Consider the following 24,099-nt stretch of genomic DNA (forward strand, 5'->3'; position numbering starts at 1 on the left):
TAGCAATGAAAGTAGGAATCTTTCTTTTTAACCCTGTAAGGGGGTGGTGCACTGTACCCGAAGATACTGCCATATCGGGTCAATGCATAGGGCGACGGAAGCAAGCTTCGAAATCGGCCCCCGTTCTCAAAAATCCATTTAATATATGGTCCCCAGATAGGGGACGTATCAGATATTAAACTGATAAGAACAGATACTACACTTGATCTTAGCCAAAAGGCCGAGAAGCGATAACCGTGAAAGGGGCGGGCCCAACAAAGTCCCCTTCATGGGCACTATCACTGCTTGCTGTCAGGGAGGCTGCCAGACAATTTTCCATGCACACTCTGGGCTGGGGGGCAGTCAACCACCAGTACACACAGCAGAACCTAAACCCATACCATTATTGCTAAGCAGCAAGACAGGGGCCCATTGCACTCCCACGGGGCCTTTTTAAATGCAATCCATAACCCGGATTTGCCAGGAACCCTTCTTACTCCTCCTACTTGCATGTGACACTGGGCTTAGGATCTGCATAGGAAACACACACACAAGCACACACCTACCTTTGTTGCCTGCAGATGCCTCCTTGGCTGTCCCCAAACGGTATCAAACCAACACCCACGGGAAGCTGTAAGCATAGAGGACATGCCTGCACCCCATTGGACTTACCTGTGTGGGTTAAATCCGGGTTATTTGACAACCTATGGCGGTGATGGTTCTGCTCAGGCAGAGCAGTGCTGATGCTCCTCATAAAGCTGTCGCTGCTGTGAAGGTTCTAGGTGACATCACAAATCCCTTTGGTTACATACACAACAAAGCTGGGTTGTTGTTGTTTACACTCTGCAAGGCCTGTGGAAGTGAGTGACATCATAGCACTGTAGTTCTGAGGGTTCAAGATGGATGCAACAATCTCCTGTTGCTTCTATGAAGGCCGTAATAGACGACATCACCAAACAGCTCCATAGTCACATACACAGCAAAGGAGAGATGTTGTTTACACCTAGTGATGTCAGTGGTATTGAGTGACATCACAGCACAGTGCTAAGGCTCCTGGGCCTGGACACAGCAGCGGCTGCAATATCTCAACGGAGAATACGTTTATATCTTTGTGTGTGTGTGCGCATATATATATATATATATATATATATATATATATATATATATATATTTCTCCGCCGAAATCACTTTTAAACCCATTTCCACCTTTTTTTCCCTTCTCTTCCTCTTACTTTTTTTTCACGTTTTTTTACGTTTTTCTCCTTTTCGCCTCTTTTCTGGGCGTATTATTCTTCTTTTTCTTCTTTTTTTTCGTCTAATGCATACCCCATCAGTGCAGCAATGCTTATTCAATACCGCCAGCAGATGGAGACACTGGGGGATAATTTTCTAAGGATTTATACTGATTTTTCCTGTCTGAATTTGTCGCACAGAAAGTTGCAGGCCAAATATGTGTGACATTTCTGCGACTTTAGCTTCTAGAGCATTTTTACAACATTATACATAGGTGCTGAATACATAAAAAGCGACTGTTCAGCGACAGACAAGTCGCATCGGCTGAAAGTAGGCCAGAATGTCAGTCCATGTTGGAGCAGGTTTAGATACAGTCTAAAGCATAGATCTCAAAGTCTGTGCACAGAATTTAGCAAGGGCCTCGCACCTTCTGATGCATCAGGTAGGTGCACAATAGCATAGCCTAACCCTCTGTACTTTGGTCTATATTGATGCGGGACATAGACAGCCAGCTGATGACCAATCCATTAGTGCAATGGATGGCTGGAAGCATTTGTCTTTGCCTTTGCAATACCACAGAAGCAATGCATGGTCAATGTACAGCAATGACACACCTGTGTGAACAGCCAGGAGACCCCCCCCCCCCCCCCCATGTTATGTTACATAGTTACATAGTTAGTACGGTCGAAAAAAGACATATGTCCATCACGTTCAACCAGGGAATTAAGGGGTAGGGGTGTGGCGCGATATTGGGGAAGGGATGAGATTTTATATTTCTTCATAAGCATTAATCTTATTTTGTCAATTAGGAACATTCAGCACCCACCCGCTATCAAGGCAGCTGCCTATCATGTCATGCCCTACCTGCACAGGTGTGCTGGCTACTCAAATGATCCAATTAAGGAGGCCATTTAGTCAGCAGCAGCAGAAGTCCTGTGCCTGGACGCTCCAACAGGGGCCAGACACAAGCAGAAGCAGAAGCAGCAGAAGCAGCAGCAGCACCACCTTTTGTTTTTTGGCTGCAGCAGCAGCAAGGCCCACAGGGCTGGCTAGCTGGCTAGCCAGCAAGCAGGTAGCAATGAAAGTAGGAATCTTTCTTTTTAACCCTGTAAGGGGGTGGTGCACTGTACCCGAAGATACTGCCATATCGGGTCAATGCATAGGGCGACGGAAGCAAGCTTCGAAATCGGCCCCCGTTCTCAAAAATCCATTTAATATATGGTCCCCAGATAGGGGACGTATCAGATATTAAACTGATAAGAACAGATACTACACTTGATCTTAGCCAAAAGGCCGAGAAGCGATAACCGTGAAAGGGGCGGGCCCAACAAGGTCCCCTTCATGGGCACTATCACTGCTTGCTGTCAGGGAGGCTGCCAGACAATTTTCCATGCACACTCTGGGCTGGGGGGCAGTCAACCACCAGTACACACAGCAGAACCTAAACCCATACCATTATTGCTAAGCAGCAAGACAGGGGCCCATTGCACTCCCACGGGGCCTTTTTAAATGCAATCCATAACCCGGATTTGCCAGGAACCCTTCTTACTCCTCCTACTTGCATGTGACACTGGGCTTAGGATCTGCATAGGAAACACACACACAAGCACACACCTACCTTTGTTGCCTGCAGATGCCTCCTTGGCTGTCCCCAAACGGTATCAAACCAACACCCACGGGAAGCTGTAAGCATAGAGGACATGCCTGCACCCCATTGGACTTACCTGTGTGGGTTAAATCCGGGTTATTTGACAACCTATGGCGGTGATGGTTCTGCTCAGGCAGAGCAGTGCTGATGCTCCTCATAAAGCTGTCGCTGCTGTGAAGGTTCTAGGTGACATCACAAATCCCTTTGGTTACATACACAACAAAGCTGGGTTGTTGTTGTTTACACTCTGCAAGGCCTGTGGAAGTGAGTGACATCATAGCACTGTAGTTCTGAGGGTTCAAGATGGATGCAACAATCTCCTGTTGCTTCTATGAAGGCCGTAATAGACGACATCACCAAACAGCTCCATAGTCACATACACAGCAAAGGAGAGATGTTGTTTACACCTAGTGATGTCAGTGGTATTGAGTGACATCACAGCACAGTGCTAAGGCTCCTGGGCCTGGACACAGCAGCGGCTGCAATATCTCAACGGAGAATACGTTTATATCTATGTGTGTGTGTGCGCATATATATATATATATATATATATATATATATATATATATATATATTTCTCCGCCGAAATCACTTTTAAACCCATTTCCACCTTTTTTTCCCTTCTCTTCCTCTTACTTTTTTTTCACGTTTTTTTACGTTTTTCTCCTTTTCGCCTCTTTTCTGGGCGTATTATTCTTCTTTTTCTTCTTTTTTTTCGTCTAATGCATACCCCATCAGTGCAGCAATGCTTATTCAATACCGCCAGCAGATGGAGACACTGGGGGATAATTTTCTAAGGATTTATACTGATTTTTCCTGTCTGAATTTGTCGCACAGAAAGTTGCAGGCCAAATATGTGTGACATTTCTGCGACTTTAGCTTCTAGAGCATTTTTACAACATTATACATAGGTGCTGAATACATAAAAAGCGACTGTTCAGCGACAGACAAGTCGCATCGGCTGAAAGTAGGCCAGAATGTCAGTCCATGTTGGAGCAGGTTTAGATACAGTCTAAAGCATAGATCTCAAAGTCTGTGCACAGAATTTAGCAAGGGCCTCGCACCTTCTGATGCATCAGGTAGGTGCACAATAGCATAGCCTAACCCTCTGTACTTTGGTCTATATTGATGCGGGACATAGACAGCCAGCTGATGACCAATCCATTAGTGCAATGGATGGCTGGAAGCATTTGTCTTTGCCTTTGCAATACCACAGAAGCAATGCATGGTCAATGTACAGCAATGACACACCTGTGTGAACAGCCAGGAGACCCCCCCCCCCCCCCCCATGTTATGTTACATAGTTACATAGTTAGTACGGTCGAAAAAAGACATATGTCCATCACGTTCAACCAGGGAATTAAGGGGTAGGGGTGTGGCGCGATATTGGGGAAGGGATGAGATTTTATATTTCTTCATAAGCATTAATCTTATTTTGTCAATTAGGAACATTCAGCACCCACCCGCTATCAAGGCAGCTGCCTATCATGTCATGCCCTACCTGCACAGGTGTGCTGGCTACTCAAATGATCCAATTAAGGAGGCCATTTAGTCAGCAGCAGCAGAAGTCCTGTGCCTGGACGCTCCAACAGGGGCCAGACACAAGCAGAAGCAGAAGCAGCAGAAGCAGAAGCAGCAGCAGCACCACCTTTTGTTTTTTGGCTGCAGCAGCAGCAAGGCCCACAGGGCTGGCTAGCTGGCTAGCCAGCAAGCAGGTAGCAATGAAAGTAGGAATCTTTCTTTTTAACCCTGTAAGGGGGTGGTGCACTGTACCCGAAGATACTGCCATATCGGGTCAATGCATAGGGCGACGGAAGCAAGCTTCGAAATCGGCCCCCGTTCTCAAAAATCCATTTAATATATGGTCCCCAGATAGGGGACGTATCAGATATTAAACTGATAAGAACAGATACTACACTTGATCTTAGCCAAAAGGCCGAGAAGCGATAACCGTGAAAGGGGCGGGCCCAACAAGGTCCCCTTCATGGGCACTATCACTGCTTGCTGTCAGGGAGGCTGCCAGACAATTTTCCATGCACACTCTGGGCTGGGGGGCAGTCAACCACCAGTACACACAGCAGAACCTAAACCCATACCATTATTGCTAAGCAGCAAGACAGGGGCCCATTGCACTCCCACGGGGCCTTTTTAAATGCAATCCATAACCCGGATTTGCCAGGAACCCTTCTTACTCCTCCTACTTGCATGTGACACTGGGCTTAGGATCTGCATAGGAAACACACACACAAGCACACACCTACCTTTGTTGCCTGCAGATGCCTCCTTGGCTGTCCCCAAACGGTATCAAACCAACACCCACGGGAAGCTGTAAGCATAGAGGACATGCCTGCACCCCATTGGACTTACCTGTGTGGGTTAAATCCGGGTTATTTGACAACCTATGGCGGTGATGGTTCTGCTCAGGCAGAGCAGTGCTGATGCTCCTCATAAAGCTGTCGCTGCTGTGAAGGTTCTAGGTGACATCACAAATCCCTTTGGTTACATACACAACAAAGCTGGGTTGTTGTTGTTTACACTCTGCAAGGCCTGTGGAAGTGAGTGACATCATAGCACTGTAGTTCTGAGGGTTCAAGATGGATGCAACAATCTCCTGTTGCTTCTATGAAGGCCGTAATAGACGACATCACCAAACAGCTCCATAGTCACATACACAGCAAAGGAGAGATGTTGTTTACACCTAGTGATGTCAGTGGTATTGAGTGACATCACAGCACAGTGCTAAGGCTCCTGGGCCTGGACACAGCAGCGGCTGCAATATCTCAACGGAGAATACGTTTATATCTATGTGTGTGTGTGCGCATATATATATATATATATATATATATATATATATATATATATATATATTTCTCCGCCGAAATCACTTTTAAACCCATTTCCACCTTTTTTTCCCTTCTCTTCCTCTTACTTTTTTTTCACGTTTTTTTACGTTTTTCTCCTTTTCGCCTCTTTTCTGGGCGTATTATTCTTCTTTTTCTTCTTTTTTTTCGTCTAATGCATACCCCATCAGTGCAGCAATGCTTATTCAATACCGCCAGCAGATGGAGACACTGGGGGATAATTTTCTAAGGATTTATACTGATTTTTCCTGTCTGAATTTGTCGCACAGAAAGTTGCAGGCCAAATATGTGTGACATTTCTGCGACTTTAGCTTCTAGAGCATTTTTACAACATTATACATAGGTGCTGAATACATAAAAAGCGACTGTTCAGCGACAGACAAGTCGCATCGGCTGAAAGTAGGCCAGAATGTCAGTCCATGTTGGAGCAGGTTTAGATACAGTCTAAAGCATAGATCTCAAAGTCTGTGCACAGAATTTAGCAAGGGCCTCGCACCTTCTGATGCATCAGGTAGGTGCACAATAGCATAGCCTAACCCTCTGTACTTTGGTCTATATTGATGCGGGACATAGACAGCCAGCTGATGACCAATCCATTAGTGCAATGGATGGCTGGAAGCATTTGTCTTTGCCTTTGCAATACCACAGAAGCAATGCATGGTCAATGTACAGCAATGACACACCTGTGTGAACAGCCAGGAGACCCCCCCCCCCCCCCATGTTATGTTACATAGTTACATAGTTAGTACGGTCGAAAAAAGACATATGTCCATCACGTTCAACCAGGGAATTAAGGGGTAGGGGTGTGGCGCGATATTGGGGAAGGGATGAGATTTTATATTTCTTCATAAGCATTAATCTTATTTTGTCAATTAGGAACATTCAGCACCCACCCGCTATCAAGGCAGCTGCCTATCATGTCATGCCCTACCTGCACAGGTGTGCTGGCTACTCAAATGATCCAATTAAGGAGGCCATTTAGTCAGCAGCAGCAGAAGTCCTGTGCCTGGACGCTCCAACAGGGGCCAGACACAAGCAGAAGCAGAAGCAGCAGAAGCAGCAGCAGCACCACCTTTTGTTTTTTGGCTGCAGCAGCAGCAAGGCCCACAGGGCTGGCTAGCTGGCTAGCCAGCAAGCAGGTAGCAATGAAAGTAGGAATCTTTCTTTTTAACCCTGTAAGGGGGTGGTGCACTGTACCCGAAGATACTGCCATATCGGGTCAATGCATAGGGCGACGGAAGCAAGCTTCGAAATCGGCCCCCGTTCTCAAAAATCCATTTAATATATGGTCCCCAGATAGGGGACGTATCAGATATTAAACTGATAAGAACAGATACTACACTTGATCTTAGCCAAAAGGCCGAGAAGCGATAACCGTGAAAGGGGCGGGCCCAACAAGGTCCCCTTCATGGGCACTATCACTGCTTGCTGTCAGGGAGGCTGCCAGACAATTTTCCATGCACACTCTGGGCTGGGGGGCAGTCAACCACCAGTACACACAGCAGAACCTAAACCCATACCATTATTGCTAAGCAGCAAGACAGGGGCCCATTGCACTCCCACGGGGCCTTTTTAAATGCAATCCATAACCCGGATTTGCCAGGAACCCTTCTTACTCCTCCTACTTGCATGTGACACTGGGCTTAGGATCTGCATAGGAAACACACACACAAGCACACACCTACCTTTGTTGCCTGCAGATGCCTCCTTGGCTGTCCCCAAACGGTATCAAACCAACACCCACGGGAAGCTGTAAGCATAGAGGACATGCCTGCACCCCATTGGACTTACCTGTGTGGGTTAAATCCGGGTTATTTGACAACCTATGGCGGTGATGGTTCTGCTCAGGCAGAGCAGTGCTGATGCTCCTCATAAAGCTGTCGCTGCTGTGAAGGTTCTAGGTGACATCACAAATCCCTTTGGTTACATACACAACAAAGCTGGGTTGTTGTTGTTTACACTCTGCAAGGCCTGTGGAAGTGAGTGACATCATAGCACTGTAGTTCTGAGGGTTCAAGATGGATGCAACAATCTCCTGTTGCTTCTATGAAGGCCGTAATAGACGACATCACCAAACAGCTCCATAGTCACATACACAGCAAAGGAGAGATGTTGTTTACACCTAGTGATGTCAGTGGTATTGAGTGACATCACAGCACAGTGCTAAGGCTCCTGGGCCTGGACACAGCAGCGGCTGCAATATCTCAACGGAGAATACGTTTATATCTATGTGTGTGTGTGCGCATATATATATATATATATATATATATATATATATATATATATATATATTTCTCCGCCGAAATCACTTTTAAACCCATTTCCACCTTTTTTTCCCTTCTCTTCCTCTTACTTTTTTTTCACGTTTTTTTACGTTTTTCTCCTTTTCGCCTCTTTTCTGGGCGTATTATTCTTCTTTTTCTTCTTTTTTTTCGTCTAATGCATACCCCATCAGTGCAGCAATGCTTATTCAATACCGCCAGCAGATGGAGACACTGGGGGATAATTTTCTAAGGATTTATACTGATTTTTCCTGTCTGAATTTGTCGCACAGAAAGTTGCAGGCCAAATATGTGTGACATTTCTGCGACTTTAGCTTCTAGAGCATTTTTACAACATTATACATAGGTGCTGAATACATAAAAAGCGACTGTTCAGCGACAGACAAGTCGCATCGGCTGAAAGTAGGCCAGAATGTCAGTCCATGTTGGAGCAGGTTTAGATACAGTCTAAAGCATAGATCTCAAAGTCTGTGCACAGAATTTAGCAAGGGCCTCGCACCTTCTGATGCATCAGGTAGGTGCACAATAGCATAGCCTAACCCTCTGTACTTTGGTCTATATTGATGCGGGACATAGACAGCCAGCTGATGACCAATCCATTAGTGCAATGGATGGCTGGAAGCATTTGTCTTTGCCTTTGCAATACCACAGAAGCAATGCATGGTCAATGTACAGCAATGACACACCTGTGTGAACAGCCAGGAGACCCCCCCCCCCCCCCCCCATGTTATGTTACATAGTTACATAGTTAGTACGGTCGAAAAAAGACATATGTCCATCACGTTCAACCAGGGAATTAAGGGGTAGGGGTGTGGCGCGATATTGGGGAAGGGATGAGATTTTATATTTCTTCATAAGCATTAATCTTATTTTGTCAATTAGGAACATTCAGCACCCACCCGCTATCAAGGCAGCTGCCTATCATGTCATGCCCTACCTGCACAGGTGTGCTGGCTACTCAAATGATCCAATTAAGGAGGCCATTTAGTCAGCAGCAGCAGAAGTCCTGTGCCTGGACGCTCCAACAGGGGCCAGACACAAGCAGAAGCAGAAGCAGCAGAAGCAGCAGCAGCACCACCTTTTGTTTTTTGGCTGCAGCAGCAGCAAGGCCCACAGGGCTGGCTAGCTGGCTAGCCAGCAAGCAGGTAGCAATGAAAGTAGGAATCTTTCTTTTTAACCCTGTAAGGGGGTGGTGCACTGTACCCGAAGATACTGCCATATCGGGTCAATGCATAGGGCGACGGAAGCAAGCTTCGAAATCGGCCCCCGTTCTCAAAAATCCATTTAATATATGGTCCCCAGATAGGGGACGTATCAGATATTAAACTGATAAGAACAGATACTACACTTGATCTTAGCCAAAAGGCCGAGAAGCGATAACCGTGAAAGGGGCGGGCCCAACAAGGTCCCCTTCATGGGCACTATCACTGCTTGCTGTCAGGGAGGCTGCCAGACAATTTTCCATGCACACTCTGGGCTGGGGGGCAGTCAACCACCAGTACACACAGCAGAACCTAAACCCATACCATTATTGCTAAGCAGCAAGACAGGGGCCCATTGCACTCCCACGGGGCCTTTTTAAATGCAATCCATAACCCGGATTTGCCAGGAACCCTTCTTACTCCTCCTACTTGCATGTGACACTGGGCTTAGGATCTGCATAGGAAACACACACACAAGCACACACCTACCTTTGTTGCCTGCAGATGCCTCCTTGGCTGTCCCCAAACGGTATCAAACCAACACCCACGGGAAGCTGTAAGCATAGAGGACATGCCTGCACCCCATTGGACTTACCTGTGTGGGTTAAATCCGGGTTATTTGACAACCTATGGCGGTGATGGTTCTGCTCAGGCAGAGCAGTGCTGATGCTCCTCATAAAGCTGTCGCTGCTGTGAAGGTTCTAGGTGACATCACAAATCCCTTTGGTTACATACACAACAAAGCTGGGTTGTTGTTGTTTACACTCTGCAAGGCCTGTGGAAGTGAGTGACATCATAGCACTGTAGTTCTGAGGGTTCAAGATGGATGCAACAATCTCCTGTTGCTTCTATGAAGGCCGTAATAGACGACATCACCAAACAGCTCCATAGTCACATACACAGCAAAGGAGAGATGTTGTTTACACCTAGTGATGTCAGTGGTATTGAGTGACATCACAGCACAGTGCTAAGGCTCCTGGGCCTGGACACAGCAGCGGCTGCAATATCTCAACGGAGAATACGTTTATATCTATGTGTGTGTGTGCGCATATATATATATATATATATATATATATATATATATATTTCTCCGCCGAAATCACTTTTAAACCCATTTCCACCTTTTTTTCCCTTCTCTTCCTCTTACTTTTTTTTCACGTTTTTTTACGTTTTTCTCCTTTTCGCCTCTTTTCTGGGCGTATTATTCTTCTTTTTCTTCTTTTTTTTCGTCTAATGCATACCCCATCAGTGCAGCAATGCTTATTCAATACCGCCAGCAGATGGAGACACTGGGGGATAATTTTCTAAGGATTTATACTGATTTTTCCTGTCTGAATTTGTCGCACAGAAAGTTGCAGGCCAAATATGTGTGACATTTCTGCGACTTTAGCTTCTAGAGCATTTTTACAACATTATACATAGGTGCTGAATACATAAAAAGCGACTGTTCAGCGACAGACAAGTCGCATCGGCTGAAAGTAGGCCAGAATGTCAGTCCATGTTGGAGCAGGTTTAGATACAGTCTAAAGCATAGATCTCAAAGTCTGTGCACAGAATTTAGCAAGGGCCTCGCACCTTCTGATGCATCAGGTAGGTGCACAATAGCATAGCCTAACCCTCTGTACTTTGGTCTATATTGATGCGGGACATAGACAGCCAGCTGATGACCAATCCATTAGTGCAATGGATGGCTGGAAGCATTTGTCTTTGCCTTTGCAATACCACAGAAGCAATGCATGGTCAATGTACGGCAATGACACACCTGTGTGAACAGCCAGGAGACCCCCCCCCCCCCCCCCCATGTTATGTTACATAGTTACATAGTTAGTACGGTCGAAAAAAGACATATGTCCATCACGTTCAACCAGGGAATTAAGGGGTAGGGGTGTGGCGCGATATTGGGGAAGGGATGAGATTTTATATTTCTTCATAAGCATTAATCTTATTTTGTCAATTAGGAACATTCAGCACCCACCCGCTATCAAGGCAGCTGCCTATCATGTCATGCCCTACCTGCACAGGTGTGCTGGCTACTCAAATGATCCAATTAAGGAGGCCATTTAGTCAGCAGCAGCAGAAGTCCTGTGCCTGGACGCTCCAACAGGGGCCAGACACAAGCAGAAGCAGAAGCAGCAGAAGCAGCAGCAGCACCACCTTTTGTTTTTTGGCTGCAGCAGCAGCAAGGCCCACAGGGCTGGCTAGCTGGCTAGCCAGCAAGCAGGTAGCAATGAAAGTAGGAATCTTTCTTTTTAACCCTGTAAGGGGGTGGTGCACTGTACCCGAAGATACTGCCATATCGGGTCAATGCATAGGGCGACGGAAGCAAGCTTCGAAATCGGCCCCCGTTCTCAAAAATCCATTTAATATATGGTCCCCAGATAGGGGACGTATCAGATATTAAACTGATAAGAACAGATACTACACTTGATCTTAGCCAAAAGGCCGAGAAGCGATAACCGTGAAAGGGGCGGGCCCAACAAGGTCCCCTTCATGGGCACTATCACTGCTTGCTGTCAGGGAGGCTGCCAGACAATTTTCCATGCACACTCTGGGCTGGGGGGCAGTCAACCACCAGTACACACAGCAGAACCTAAACCCATACCATTATTGCTAAGCAGCAAGACAGGGGCCCATTGCACTCCCACGGGGCCTTTTTAAATGCAATCCATAACCCGGATTTGCCAGGAACCCTTCTTACTCCTCCTACTTGCATGTGACACTGGGCTTAGGATCTGCATAGGAAACACACACACAAGCACACACCTACCTTTGTTGCCTGCAGATGCCTCCTTGGCTGTCCCCAAACGGTATCAAACCAACACCCACGGGAAGCTGTAAGCATAGAGGACATGCCTGCACCCCATTGGACTTACCTGTGTGGGTTAAATCCGGGTTATTTGACAACCTATGGCGGTGATGGGTCTGCTCAGGCAGAGCAGTGCTGATGCTCCTCATAAAGCTGTCGCTGCTGTGAAGGTTCTAGGTGACATCACAAATCCCTTTGGTTACATACACAACAAAGCTGGGTTGTTGTTGTTTACACTCTGCAAGGCCTGTGGAAGTGAGTGACATCATAGCACTGTAGTTCTGAGGGTTCAAGATGGATGCAACAATCTCCTGTTGCTTCTATGAAGGCCGTAATAGACGACATCACCAAACAGCTCCATAGTCACATACACAGCAAAGGAGAGATGTTGTTTACACCTAGTGATGTCAGTGGTATTGAGTGACATCACAGCACAGTGCTAAGGCTCCTGGGCCTGGACACAGCAGCGGCTGCAATATCTCAACGGAGAATACGTTTATATCTATGTGTGTGTGTGCGCATATATATATATATATATATATATATATATATATATATATATATATATTTCTCCGCCGAAATCACTTTTAAACCCATTTCCACCTTTTTTTCCCTTCTCTTCCTCTTACTTTTTTTTCACGTTTTTTTACGTTTTTCTCCTTTTCACCTCTTTTCTGGGCGTATTATTCTTCTTTTTCTTCTTTTTTTTCGTCTAATGCATACCCCATCAGTGCAGCAATGCTTATTCAATACCGCCAGCAGATGGAGACACTGGGGGATAATTTTCTAAGGATTTATACTGATTTTTCCTGTCTGAATTTGTCGCACAGAAAGTTGCAGGCCAAATATGTGTGACATTTCTGCGACTTTAGCTTCTAGAGCATTTTTACAACATTATACATAGGTGCTGAATACATAAAAAGCGACTGTTCAGCGACAGACAAGTCGCATCGGCTGAAAGTAGGCCAGAATGTCAGTCCATGTTGGAGCAGGTTTAGATACAGTCTAAAGCATAGATCTCAAAGTCTGTGCACAGAATTTAGCAAGGGCCTCGCACCTTCTGATGCATCAGGTAGGTGCACAATAGCATAGCCTAACCCTCTGTACTTTGGTCTATATTGATGCGGGACATAGACAGCCAGCTGATGACCAATCCATTAGTGCAATGGATGGCTGGAAGCATTTGTCTTTGCCTTTGCAATACCACAGAAGCAATGCATGGTCAATGTACAGCAATGACACACCTGTGTGAACAGCCAGGAGACCCCCCCCCCCCCCCCCCCCCCATGTTATGTTACATAGTTACATAGTTAGTACGGTCGAAAAAAGACATATGTCCATCACGTTCAACCAGGGAATTAAGGGGTAGGGGTGTGGCGCGATATTGGGGAAGGGATGAGATTTTATATTTCTTCATAAGCATTAATCTTATTTTGTCAATTAGGAACATTCAGCACCCACCCGCTATCAAGGCAGCTGCCTATCATGTCATGCCCTACCTGCACAGGTGTGCTGGCTACTCAAATGATCCAATTAAGGAGGCCATTTAGTCAGCAGCAGCAGAAGTCCTGTGCCTGGACGCTCCAACAGGGGCCAGACACAAGCAGAAGCAGAAGCAGCAGAAGCAGCAGCAGCACCACCTTTTGTTTTTTGGCTGCAGCAGCAGCAAGGCCCACAGGGCTGGCTAGCTGGCTAGCCAGAAAGCAGGTAGCAATGAAAGTAGGAATCTTTCTTTTTAACCCTGTAAGGGGGTGGTGCACTGTACCCGAAGATACTGCCATATCGGGTCAATGCATAGGGCGACGGAAGCAAGCTTCGAAATCGGCCCCCGTTCTCAAAAATCCATTTAATATATGGTCCCCAGATAGGGGACGTATCAGATATTAAACTGATAAGAACAGATACTACACTTGATCTTAGCCAAAAGGCCGAGAAGCGATAACCGTGAAAGGGGCGGGCCCAACAAGGTCCCCTTCATGGGCACTATCACTGCTTGCTGTCAGGGAGGCTGCCAGACAATTTTCCATGCACACTCTGGGCTGGGGGGCAGTCAACCACCAGTACACACAGCAGAACCTAAACCCATACCATTATTGCTAAGCAGCAAGACAGGGGCCCATTGCACTCCCACGGGGCCTTTTTAAATGCAATCCATAACCCGGATTTGCCAGGAACCCTTCTTACTCCTCCTACTTGCATGTGACACTGGGCTTAGGATCTGCATAGGAAACACACACACAAGCACACACCTACCTTTGTTGCCTGCAGATGCCTCCTTGGCTGTCCCCAAACGGTATCAAACCAACACCCACGGGAAGCTGTAAGCATAGAGGACATGCCTGCACCCCATTGGACTTACCTGTGTGGGTTAAATCCGGGTTATTTGACAACCTATGGCGGTGATGGTTCTGCTCAGGCAGAGCAGTGCTGATGCTCCTCATAAAGCTGTCGCTGCTGTGAAGGTTCTAGGTGACATCACAAATCCCTTTGGTTACATACACAACAAAGCTGGGTTGTTGTTGTTTACACTCTGCAAGGCCTGTGGAAGTGAGTGACATCATAGCACTGTAGTTCTGAGGGTTCAAGATGGATGCAACAATCTCCTGTTGCTTCTATGAAGGCCGTAATAGACGACATCACCAAACAGCTCCATAGTCACATACACAGCAAAGGAGAGATGTTGTTTACACCTAGTGATGTCAGTGGTATTGAGTGACATCACAGCACAGTGCTAAGGCTCCTGGGCCTGGACACAGCAGCGGCTGCAATATCTCAACGGAGAATACGTTTATATCTATGTGTGTGTGTGCGCATATATATATATATATATATATATATATATATATATATATATATATATTTCTCCGCCGAAATCACTTTTAAACCCATTTCCACCTTTTTTTCCCTTCTCTTCCTCTTACTTTTTTTTCACGTTTTTTTACGTTTTTCTCCTTTTCACCTCTTTTCTGGGCGTATTATTCTTCTTTTTCTTCTTTTTTTTCGTCTAATGCATACCCCATCAGTGCAGCAATGCTTATTCAATACCGCCAGCAGATGGAGACACTGGGGGATAATTTTCTAAGGATTTATACTGATTTTTCCTGTCTGAATTTGTCGCACAGAAAGTTGCAGGCCAAATATGTGTGACATTTCTGCGACTTTAGCTTCTAGAGCATTTTTACAACATTATACATAGGTGCTGAATACATAAAAAGCGACTGTTCAGCGACAGACAAGTCGCATCGGCTGAAAGTAGGCCAGAATGTCAGTCCATGTTGGAGCAGGTTTAGATACAGTCTAAAGCATAGATCTCAAAGTCTGTGCACAGAATTTAGCAAGGGCCTCGCACCTTCTGATGCATCAGGTAGGTGCACAATAGCATAGCCTAACCCTCTGTACTTTGGTCTATATTGATGCGGGACATAGACAGCCAGCTGATGACCAATCCATTAGTGCAATGGATGGCTGGAAGCATTTGTCTTTGCCTTTGCAATACCACAGAAGCAATGCATGGTCAATGTACAGCAATGACACACCTGTGTGAACAGCCAGGAGACCCCCCCCCCCCCCCCCCATGTTATGTTACATAGTTACATAGTTAGTACGGTCGAAAAAAGACATATGTCCATCACGTTCAACCAGGGAATTAAGGGGTAGGGGTGTGGCGCGATATTGGGGAAGGGATGAGATTTTATATTTCTTCATAAGCATTAATCTTATTTTGTCAATTAGGAACATTCAGCACCCACCCGCTATCAAGGCAGCTGCCTATCATGTCATGCCCTACCTGCACAGGTGTGCTGGCTACTCAAATGATCCAATTAAGGAGGCCATTTAGTCAGCAGCAGCAGAAGTCCTGTGCCTGGACGCTCCAACAGGGGCCAGACACAAGCAGAAGCAGAAGCAGCAGAAGCAGCAGCAGCACCACCTTTTGTTTTTTGGCTGCAGCAGCAGCAAGGCCCACAGGGCTGGCTAGCTGGCTAGCCAGCAAGCAGGTAGCAATGAAAGTAGGAATCTTTCTTTTTAACCCTGTAAGGGGGTGGTGCACTGTACCCGAAGATACTGCCATATCGGGTCAATGCATAGGGCGACGGAAGCAAGCTTCGAAATCGGCCCCCGTTCTCAAAAATCCATTTAATATATGGTCCCCAGATAGGGGACGTATCAGATATTAAACTGATAAGAACAGATACTACACTTGATCTTAGCCAAAAGGCCGAGAAGCGATAACCGTGAAAGGGGCGGGCCCAACAAGGTCCCCTTCATGGGCACTATCACTGCTTGCTGTCAGGGAGGCTGCCAGACAATTTTCCATGCACACTCTGGGCTGGGGGGCAGTCAACCACCAGTACACACAGCAGAACCTAAACCCATACCATTATTGCTAAGCAGCAAGACAGGGGCCCATTGCACTCCCACGGGGCCTTTTTAAATGCAATCCATAACCCGGATTTGCCAGGAACCCTTCTTACTCCTCCTACTTGCATGTGACACTGGGCTTAGGATCTGCATAGGAAACACACACACAAGCACACACCTACCTTTGTTGCCTGCAGATGCCTCCTTGGCTGTCCCCAAACGGTATCAAACCAACACCCACGGGAAGCTGTAAGCATAGAGGACATGCCTGCACCCCATTGGACTTACCTGTGTGGGTTAAATCCGGGTTATTTGACAACCTATGGCGGTGATGGTTCTGCTCAGGCAGAGCAGTGCTGATGCTCCTCATAAAGCTGTCGCTGCTGTGAAGGTTCTAGGTGACATCACAAATCCCTTTGGTTACATACACAACAAAGCTGGGTTGTTGTTGTTTACACTCTGCAAGGCCTGTGGAAGTGAGTGACATCATAGCACTGTAGTTCTGAGGGTTCAAGATGGATGCAACAATCTCCTGTTGCTTCTATGAAGGCCGTAATAGACGACATCACCAAACAGCTCCATAGTCACATACACAGCAAAGGAGAGATGTTGTTTACACCTAGTGATGTCAGTGGTATTGAGTGACATCACAGCACAGTGCTAAGGCTCCTGGGCCTGGACACAGCAGCGGCTGCAATATCTCAACGGAGAATACGTTTATATCTATGTGTGTGTGTGCGCATATATATATATATATATATATATATATATATATATATATATATTTCTCCGCCGAAATCACTTTTAAACCCATTTCCACCTTTTTTCCCCTTCTCTTCCTCTTACTTTTTTTTCACGTTTTTTTACGTTTTTCTCCTTTTCGCCTCTTTTCTGGGCGTATTATTCTTCTTTTTCTTCTTTTTTTTCGTCTAATGCATACCCCATCAGTGCAGCAATGCTTATTCAATACCGCCAGCAGATGGAGACACTGGGGGATAATTTTCTAAGGATTTATACTGATTTTTCCTGTCTGAATTTGTCGCACAGAAAGTTGCAGGCCAAATATGTGTGACATTTCTGCGACTTTAGCTTCTAGAGCATTTTTACAACATTATACATAGGAGCTGAATACATAAAAAGCGACTGTTCAGCGACAGACAAGTCGCATCGGCTGAAAGTAGGCCAGAATGTCAGTCCATGTTGGAGCAGGTTTAGATACAGTCTAAAGCATAGATCTCAAAGTCTGTGCACAGAATTTAGCAAGGGCCTCGCACCTTCTGATGCATCAGGTAGGTGCACAATAGCATAGCCTAACCCTCTGTACTTTGGTCTATATTGATGCGGGACATAGACAGCCAGCTGATGACCAATCCATTAGTGCAATGGATGGCTGGAAGCATTTGTCTTTGCCTTTGCAATACCACAGAAGCAATGCATGGTCAATGTACAGCAATGACACACCTGTGTGAACAGCCAGGAGACCCCCCCCCCCCCCCCCATGTTATGTTACATAGTTACATAGTTAGTACGGTCGAAAAAAGACATATGTCCATCACGTTCAACCAGGGAATTAAGGGGTAGGGGTGTGGCGCGATATTGGGGAAGGGATGAGATTTTATATTTCTTCATAAGCATTAATCTTATTTTGTCAATTAGGAACATTCAGCACCCACCCGCTATCAAGGCAGCTGCCTATCATGTCATGCCCTACCTGCACAGGTGTGCTGGCTACTCAAATGATCCAATTAAGGAGGCCATTTAGTCAGCAGCAGCAGAAGTCCTGTGCCTGGACGCTCCAACAGGGGCCAGACACAAGCAGAAGCAGAAGCAGCAGAAGCAGCAGCAGCACCACCTTTTGTTTTTTGGCTGCAGCAGCAGCAAGGCCCACAGGGCTGGCTAGCTGGCTAGCCAGCAAGCAGGTAGCAATGAAAGTAGGAATCTTTCTTTTTAACCCTGTAAGGGGGTGGTGCACTGTACCCGAAGATACTGCCATATCGGGTCAATGCATAGGGCGACGGAAGCAAGCTTCGAAATCGGCCCCCGTTCTCAAAAATCCATTTAATATATGGTCCCCAGATAGGGGACGTATCAGATATTAAACTGATAAGAACAGATACTACACTTGATCTTAGCCAAAAGGCCGAGAAGCGATAACCGTGAAAGGGGCGGGCCCAACAAGGTCCCCTTCATGGGCACTATCACTGCTTGCTGTCAGGGAGGCTGCCAGACAATTTTCCATGCACACTCTGGGCTGGGGGGCAGTCAACCACCAGTACACACAGCAGAACCTAAACCCATACCATTATTGCTAAGCAGCAAGACAGGGGCCCATTGCACTCCCACGGGGCCTTTTTAAATGCAATCCATAACCCGGATTTGCCAGGAACCCTTCTTACTCCTCCTACTTGCATGTGACACTGGGCTTAGGATCTGCATAGGAAACACACACACAAGCACACACCTACCTTTGTTGCCTGCAGATGCCTCCTTGGCTGTCCCCAAACGGTATCAAACCAACACCCACGGGAAGCTGTAAGCATAGAGGACATGCCTGCACCCCATTGGACTTACCTGTGTGGGTTAAATCCGGGTTATTTGACAACCTATGGCGGTGATGGTTCTGCTCAGGCAGAGCAGTGCTGATGCTCCTCATAAAGCTGTCGCTGCTGTGAAGGTTCTAGGTGACATCACAAATCCCTTTGGTTACATACACAACAAAGCTGGGTTGTTGTTGTTTACACTCTGCAAGGCCTGTGGAAGTGAGTGACATCATAGCACTGTAGTTCTGAGGGTTCAAGATGGATGCAACAATCTCCTGTTGCTTCTATGAAGGCCGTAATAGACGACATCACCAAACAGCTCCATAGTCACATACACAGCAAAGGAGAGATGTTGTTTACACCTAGTGATGTCAGTGGTATTGAGTGACATCACAGCACAGTGCTAAGGCTCCTGGGCCTGGACACAGCAGCGGCTGCAATATCTCAACGGAGAATACGTTTATATCTATGTGTGTGTGTGCGCATATATATATATATATATATATATATATATATATATATATATTTCTCCGCCGAAATCACTTTTAAACCCATTTCCACCTTTTTTTCCCTTCTCTTCCTCTTACTTTTTTTTCACGTTTTTTTTACGTTTTTCTCCTTTTCGCCTCTTTTCTGGGCGTATTATTCTTCTTTTTCTTCTTTTTTTTCGTCTAATGCATACCCCATCAGTGCAGCAATGCTTATTCAATACCGCCAGCAGATGGAGACACTGGGGGATAATTTTCTAAGGATTTATACTGATTTTTCCTGTCTGAATTTGTCGCACAGAAAGTTGCAGGCCAAATATGTGTGACATTTCTGCGACTTTAGCTTCTAGAGCATTTTTACAACATTATACATAGGTGCTGAATACATAAAAAGCGACTGTTCAGCGACAGACAAGTCGCATCGGCTGAAAGTAGGCCAGAATGTCAGTCCATGTTGGAGCAGGTTTAGATACAGTCTAAAGCATAGATCTCAAAGTCTGTGCACAGAATTTAGCAAGGGCCTCGCACCTTCTGATGCATCAGGTAGGTGCACAATAGCATAGCCTAACCCTCTGTACTTTGGTCTATATTGATGCGGGACATAGACAGCCAGCTGATGACCAATCCATTAGTGCAATGGATGGCTGGAAGCATTTGTCTTTGCCTTTGCAATACCACAGAAGCAATGCATGGTCAATGTACAGCAATGACACACCTGTGTGAACAGCCAGGAGACCCCCCCCCCCCCCCCCATGTTATGTTACATAGTTACATAGTTAGTACGGTCGAAAAAAGACATATGTCCATCACGTTCAACCAGGGAATTAAGGGGTAGGGGTGTGGCGCGATATTGGGGAAGGGATGAGATTTTATATTTCTTCATAAGCATTAATCTTATTTTGTCAATTAGGAACATTCAGCACCCACCCGCTATCAAGGCAGCTGCCTATCATGTCATGCCCTACCTGCACAGGTGTGCTGGCTACTCAAATGATCCAATTAAGGAGGCCATTTAGTCAGCAGCAGCAGAAGTCCTGTGCCTGGACGCTCCAACAGGGGCCAGACACAAGCAGAAGCAGCAGAAGCAGCAGCAGCACCACCTTTTGTTTTTTGGCTGCAGCAGCAGCAAGGCCCACAGGGCTGGCTAGCTGGCTAGCCAGCAAGCAGGTAGCAATGAAAGTAGGAATCTTTCTTTTTAACCCTGTAAGGGGGTGGTGCACTGTACCCGAAGATACTGCCATATCGGGTCAATGCATAGGGCGACGGAAGCAAGCTTCGAAATCGGCCCCCGTTCTCAAAAATCCATTTAATATATGGTCCCCAGATAGGGGACGTATCAGATATTAAACTGATAAGAACAGATACTACACTTGATCTTAGCCAAAAGGCCGAGAAGCGATAACCGTGAAAGGGGCGGGCCCAACAAGGTCCCCTTCATGGGCACTATCACTGCTTGCTGTCAGGGAGGCTGCCAGACAATTTTCCATGCACACTCTGGGCTGGGGGGCAGTCAACCACCAGTACACACAGCAGAACCTAAACCCATACCATTATTGCTAAGCAGCAAGACAGGGGCCCATTGCACTCCCACGGGGCCTTTTTAAATGCAATCCATAACCCGGATTTGCCAGGAACCCTTCTTACTCCTCCTACTTGCATGTGACACTGGGCTTAGGATCTGCATAGGAAACACACACACAAGCACACACCTACCTTTGTTGCCTGCAGATGCCTCCTTGGCTGTCCCCAAACGGTATCAAACCAACACCCACGGGAAGCTGTAAGCATAGAGGACATGCCTGCACCCCATTGGACTTACCTGTGTGGGTTAAATCCGGGTTATTTGACAACCTATGGCGGTGATGGTTCTGCTCAGGCAGAGCAGTGCTGATGCTCCTCATAAAGCTGTCGCTGCTGTGAAGGTTCTAGGTGACATCACAAATCCCTTTGGTTACATACACAACAAAGCTGGGTTGTTGTTGTTTACACTCTGCAAGGCCTGTGGAAGTGAGTGACATCATAGCACTGTAGTTCTGAGGGTTCAAGATGGATGCAACAATCTCCTGTTGCTTCTATGAAGGCCGTAATAGACGACATCACCAAACAGCTCCATAGTCACATACACAGCAAAGGAGAGATGTTGTTTACACCTAGTGATGTCAGTGGTATTGAGTGACATCACAGCACAGTGCTAAGGCTCCTGGGCCTGGACACAGCAGCGGCTGCAATATCTCAACGGAGAATACGTTTATATCTATGTGTGTGTGTGCGCATATATATATATATATATATATATATATATATATATATATATATACATATATATATATATATTTCTCCGCCGAAATCACTTTTAAACCCATTTCCACCTTTTTTTCCCTTCTCTTCCTCTTACTTTTTTTTCACGTTTTTTTACGTTTTTCTCCTTTTCGCCTCTTTTCTGGGCGTATTATTCTTCTTTTTCTTCTTTTTTTTCGTCTAATGCATACCCCATCAGTGCAGCAATGCTTATTCAATACCGCCAGCAGATGGAGACACTGGGGGATAATTTTCTAAGGATTTATACTGATTTTTCCTGTCTGAATTTGTCGCACAGAAAGTTGCAGGCCAAATATGTGTGACATTTCTGCGACTTTAGCTTCTAGAGCATTTTTACAACATTATACATAGGTGCTGAATACATAAAAAGCGACTGTTCAGCGACAGACAAGTCGCATCGGCTGAAAGTAGGCCAGAATGTCAGTCCATGTTGGAGCAGGTTTAGATACAGTCTAAAGCATAGATCTCAAAGTCTGTGCACAGAATTTAGCAAGGGCCTCGCACCTTCTGATGCATCAGGTAGGTGCACAATAGCATAGCCTAACCCTCTGTACTTTGGTCTATATTGATGCGGGACATAGACAGCCAGCTGATGACCAATCCATTAGTGCAATGGATGGCTGGAAGCATTTGTCTTTGCCTTTGCAATACCACAGAAGCAATGCATGGTCAATGTACAGCAATGACACACCTGTGTGAACAGCCAGGAGACCCCCCCCCCCCCATGTTATGTTACATAGTTACATAGTTAGTACGGTCGAAAAAAGACATATGTCCATCACGTTCAACCAGGGAATTAAGGGGTAGGGGTGTGGCGCGATATTGGGGAAGGGATGAGATTTTATATTTCTTCATAAGCATTAATCTTATTTTGTCAATTAGGAACATTCAGCACCCACCCGCTATCAAGGCAGCTGCCTATCATGTCATGCCCTACCTGCACAGGTGTGCTGGCTACTCAAATGATCCAATTAAGGAGGCCATTTAGTCAGCAGCAGCAGAAGTCCTGTGCCTGGACGCTCCAACAGGGGCCAGACACAAGCAGAAGCAGAAGCAGCAGAAGCAGCAGCAGCACCACCTTTTGTTTTTTGGCTGCAGCAGCAGCAAGGCCCACAGGGCTGGCTAGCTGGCTAGCCAGCAAGCAGGTAGCAATGAAAGTAGGAATCTTTCTTTTTAACCCTGTAAGGGGGTGGTGCACTGTACCCGAAGATACTGCCATATCGGGTCAATGCATAGGGCGACGGAAGCAAGCTTCGAAATCGGCCCCCGTTCTCAAAAATCCATTTAATATATGGTCCCCAGATAGGGGACGTATCAGATATTAAACTGATAAGAACAGATACTACACTTGATCTTAGCCAAAAGGCCGAGAAGCGATAACCGTGAAAGGGGCGGGCCCAACAAGGTCCCCTTCATGGGCACTATCACTGCTTGCTGTCAGGGAGGCTGCCAGACAATTTTCCATGCACACTCTGGGCTGGGGGGCAGTCAACCACCAGTACACACAGCAGAACCTAAACCCATACCATTATTGCTAAGCAGCAAGACAGGGGCCCATTGCACTCCCACGGGGCCTTTTTAAATGCAATCCATAACCCGGATTTGCCAGGAACCCTTCTTACTCCTCCTACTTGCATGTGACACTGGGCTTAGGATCTGCATAGGAAACACACACACAAGCACACACCTACCTTTGTTGCCTGCAGATGCCTCCTTGGCTGTCCCCAAACGGTATCAAACCAACACCCACGGGAAGCTGTAAGCATAGAGGACATGCCTGCACCCCATTGGACTTACCTGTGTGGGTTAAATCCGGGTTATTTGACAACCTATGGCGGTGATGGTTCTGCTCAGGCAGAGCAGTGCTGATGCTCCTCATAAAGCTGTCGCTGCTGTGAAGGTTCTAGGTGACATCACAAATCCCTTTGGTTACATACACAACAAAGCTGGGTTGTTGTTGTTTACACTCTGCAAGGCCTGTGGAAGTGAGTGACATCATAGCACTGTAGTTCTGAGGGTTCAAGATGGATGCAACAATCTCCTGTTGCTTCTATGAAGGCCGTAATAGACGACATCACCAAACAGCTCCATAGTCACATACACAGCAAAGGAGAGATGTTGTTTACACCTAGTGATGTCAGTGGTATTGAGTGACATCACAGCACAGTGCTAAGGCTCCTGGGCCTGGACACAGCAGCGGCTGCAATATCTCAACGGAGAATACGTTTATATCTATGTGTGTGTGTGCGCATATATATATATATATATATATATATATATATATATTTCTCCGCCGAAATCACTTTTAAACCCATTTCCACCTTTTTTTCCCTTCTCTTCCTCTTACTTTTTTTTCACGTTTTTTTACGTTTTTCTCCTTTT

At 46.2% G+C, this 24,099-nt stretch overlaps 11 non-coding genes across 11 annotated transcripts; all 11 read right to left on the reverse strand.

Moving 5' to 3' along the window:
• Positions 1-41: 41 nt before the first annotated feature.
• On the reverse strand, positions 42-232 carry LOC130314395 (U2 spliceosomal RNA). Its single transcript, XR_008862094.1, has one exon. It is a non-coding gene; the product is annotated as a U2 spliceosomal RNA (small nuclear RNA).
• A 2,094-nt stretch (positions 233-2,326) lies between these two features.
• On the reverse strand, positions 2,327-2,517 carry LOC130314407 (U2 spliceosomal RNA). The gene has a single exon (XR_008862105.1). It is a non-coding gene; the product is annotated as a U2 spliceosomal RNA (small nuclear RNA).
• Positions 2,518-4,617: 2,100 nt separating this feature from the next.
• Positions 4,618-4,808, reverse strand: LOC130314419 (U2 spliceosomal RNA). The gene has a single exon (XR_008862117.1). It is a non-coding gene; the product is annotated as a U2 spliceosomal RNA (small nuclear RNA).
• Positions 4,809-6,902: 2,094 nt separating this feature from the next.
• Positions 6,903-7,093, reverse strand: LOC130314427 (U2 spliceosomal RNA). Its single transcript, XR_008862123.1, has one exon. It is a non-coding gene; the product is annotated as a U2 spliceosomal RNA (small nuclear RNA).
• Positions 7,094-9,190: 2,097 nt separating this feature from the next.
• On the reverse strand, positions 9,191-9,381 carry LOC130314428 (U2 spliceosomal RNA). The gene has a single exon (XR_008862124.1). It is a non-coding gene; the product is annotated as a U2 spliceosomal RNA (small nuclear RNA).
• A 2,087-nt stretch (positions 9,382-11,468) lies between these two features.
• Positions 11,469-11,659, reverse strand: LOC130314396 (U2 spliceosomal RNA). Its single transcript, XR_008862095.1, has one exon. It is a non-coding gene; the product is annotated as a U2 spliceosomal RNA (small nuclear RNA).
• A 2,101-nt stretch (positions 11,660-13,760) lies between these two features.
• On the reverse strand, positions 13,761-13,951 carry LOC130314397 (U2 spliceosomal RNA). Its single transcript, XR_008862096.1, has one exon. It is a non-coding gene; the product is annotated as a U2 spliceosomal RNA (small nuclear RNA).
• A 2,097-nt stretch (positions 13,952-16,048) lies between these two features.
• Positions 16,049-16,239, reverse strand: LOC130314398 (U2 spliceosomal RNA). Its single transcript, XR_008862097.1, has one exon. It is a non-coding gene; the product is annotated as a U2 spliceosomal RNA (small nuclear RNA).
• Positions 16,240-18,331: 2,092 nt separating this feature from the next.
• Positions 18,332-18,522, reverse strand: LOC130314399 (U2 spliceosomal RNA). Its single transcript, XR_008862098.1, has one exon. It is a non-coding gene; the product is annotated as a U2 spliceosomal RNA (small nuclear RNA).
• Positions 18,523-20,607: 2,085 nt separating this feature from the next.
• On the reverse strand, positions 20,608-20,798 carry LOC130314400 (U2 spliceosomal RNA). Its single transcript, XR_008862099.1, has one exon. It is a non-coding gene; the product is annotated as a U2 spliceosomal RNA (small nuclear RNA).
• Positions 20,799-22,904: 2,106 nt separating this feature from the next.
• On the reverse strand, positions 22,905-23,095 carry LOC130314401 (U2 spliceosomal RNA). The gene has a single exon (XR_008862100.1). It is a non-coding gene; the product is annotated as a U2 spliceosomal RNA (small nuclear RNA).
• Between the last annotated feature and the right edge of the window lie 1,004 nt (positions 23,096-24,099).

This window comes from Hyla sarda, unplaced genomic scaffold, assembly GCF_029499605.1.
Source record: "Hyla sarda isolate aHylSar1 unplaced genomic scaffold, aHylSar1.hap1 scaffold_1818, whole genome shotgun sequence".
NCBI lineage: Eukaryota > Metazoa > Chordata > Amphibia > Anura > Hylidae > Hyla > Hyla sarda.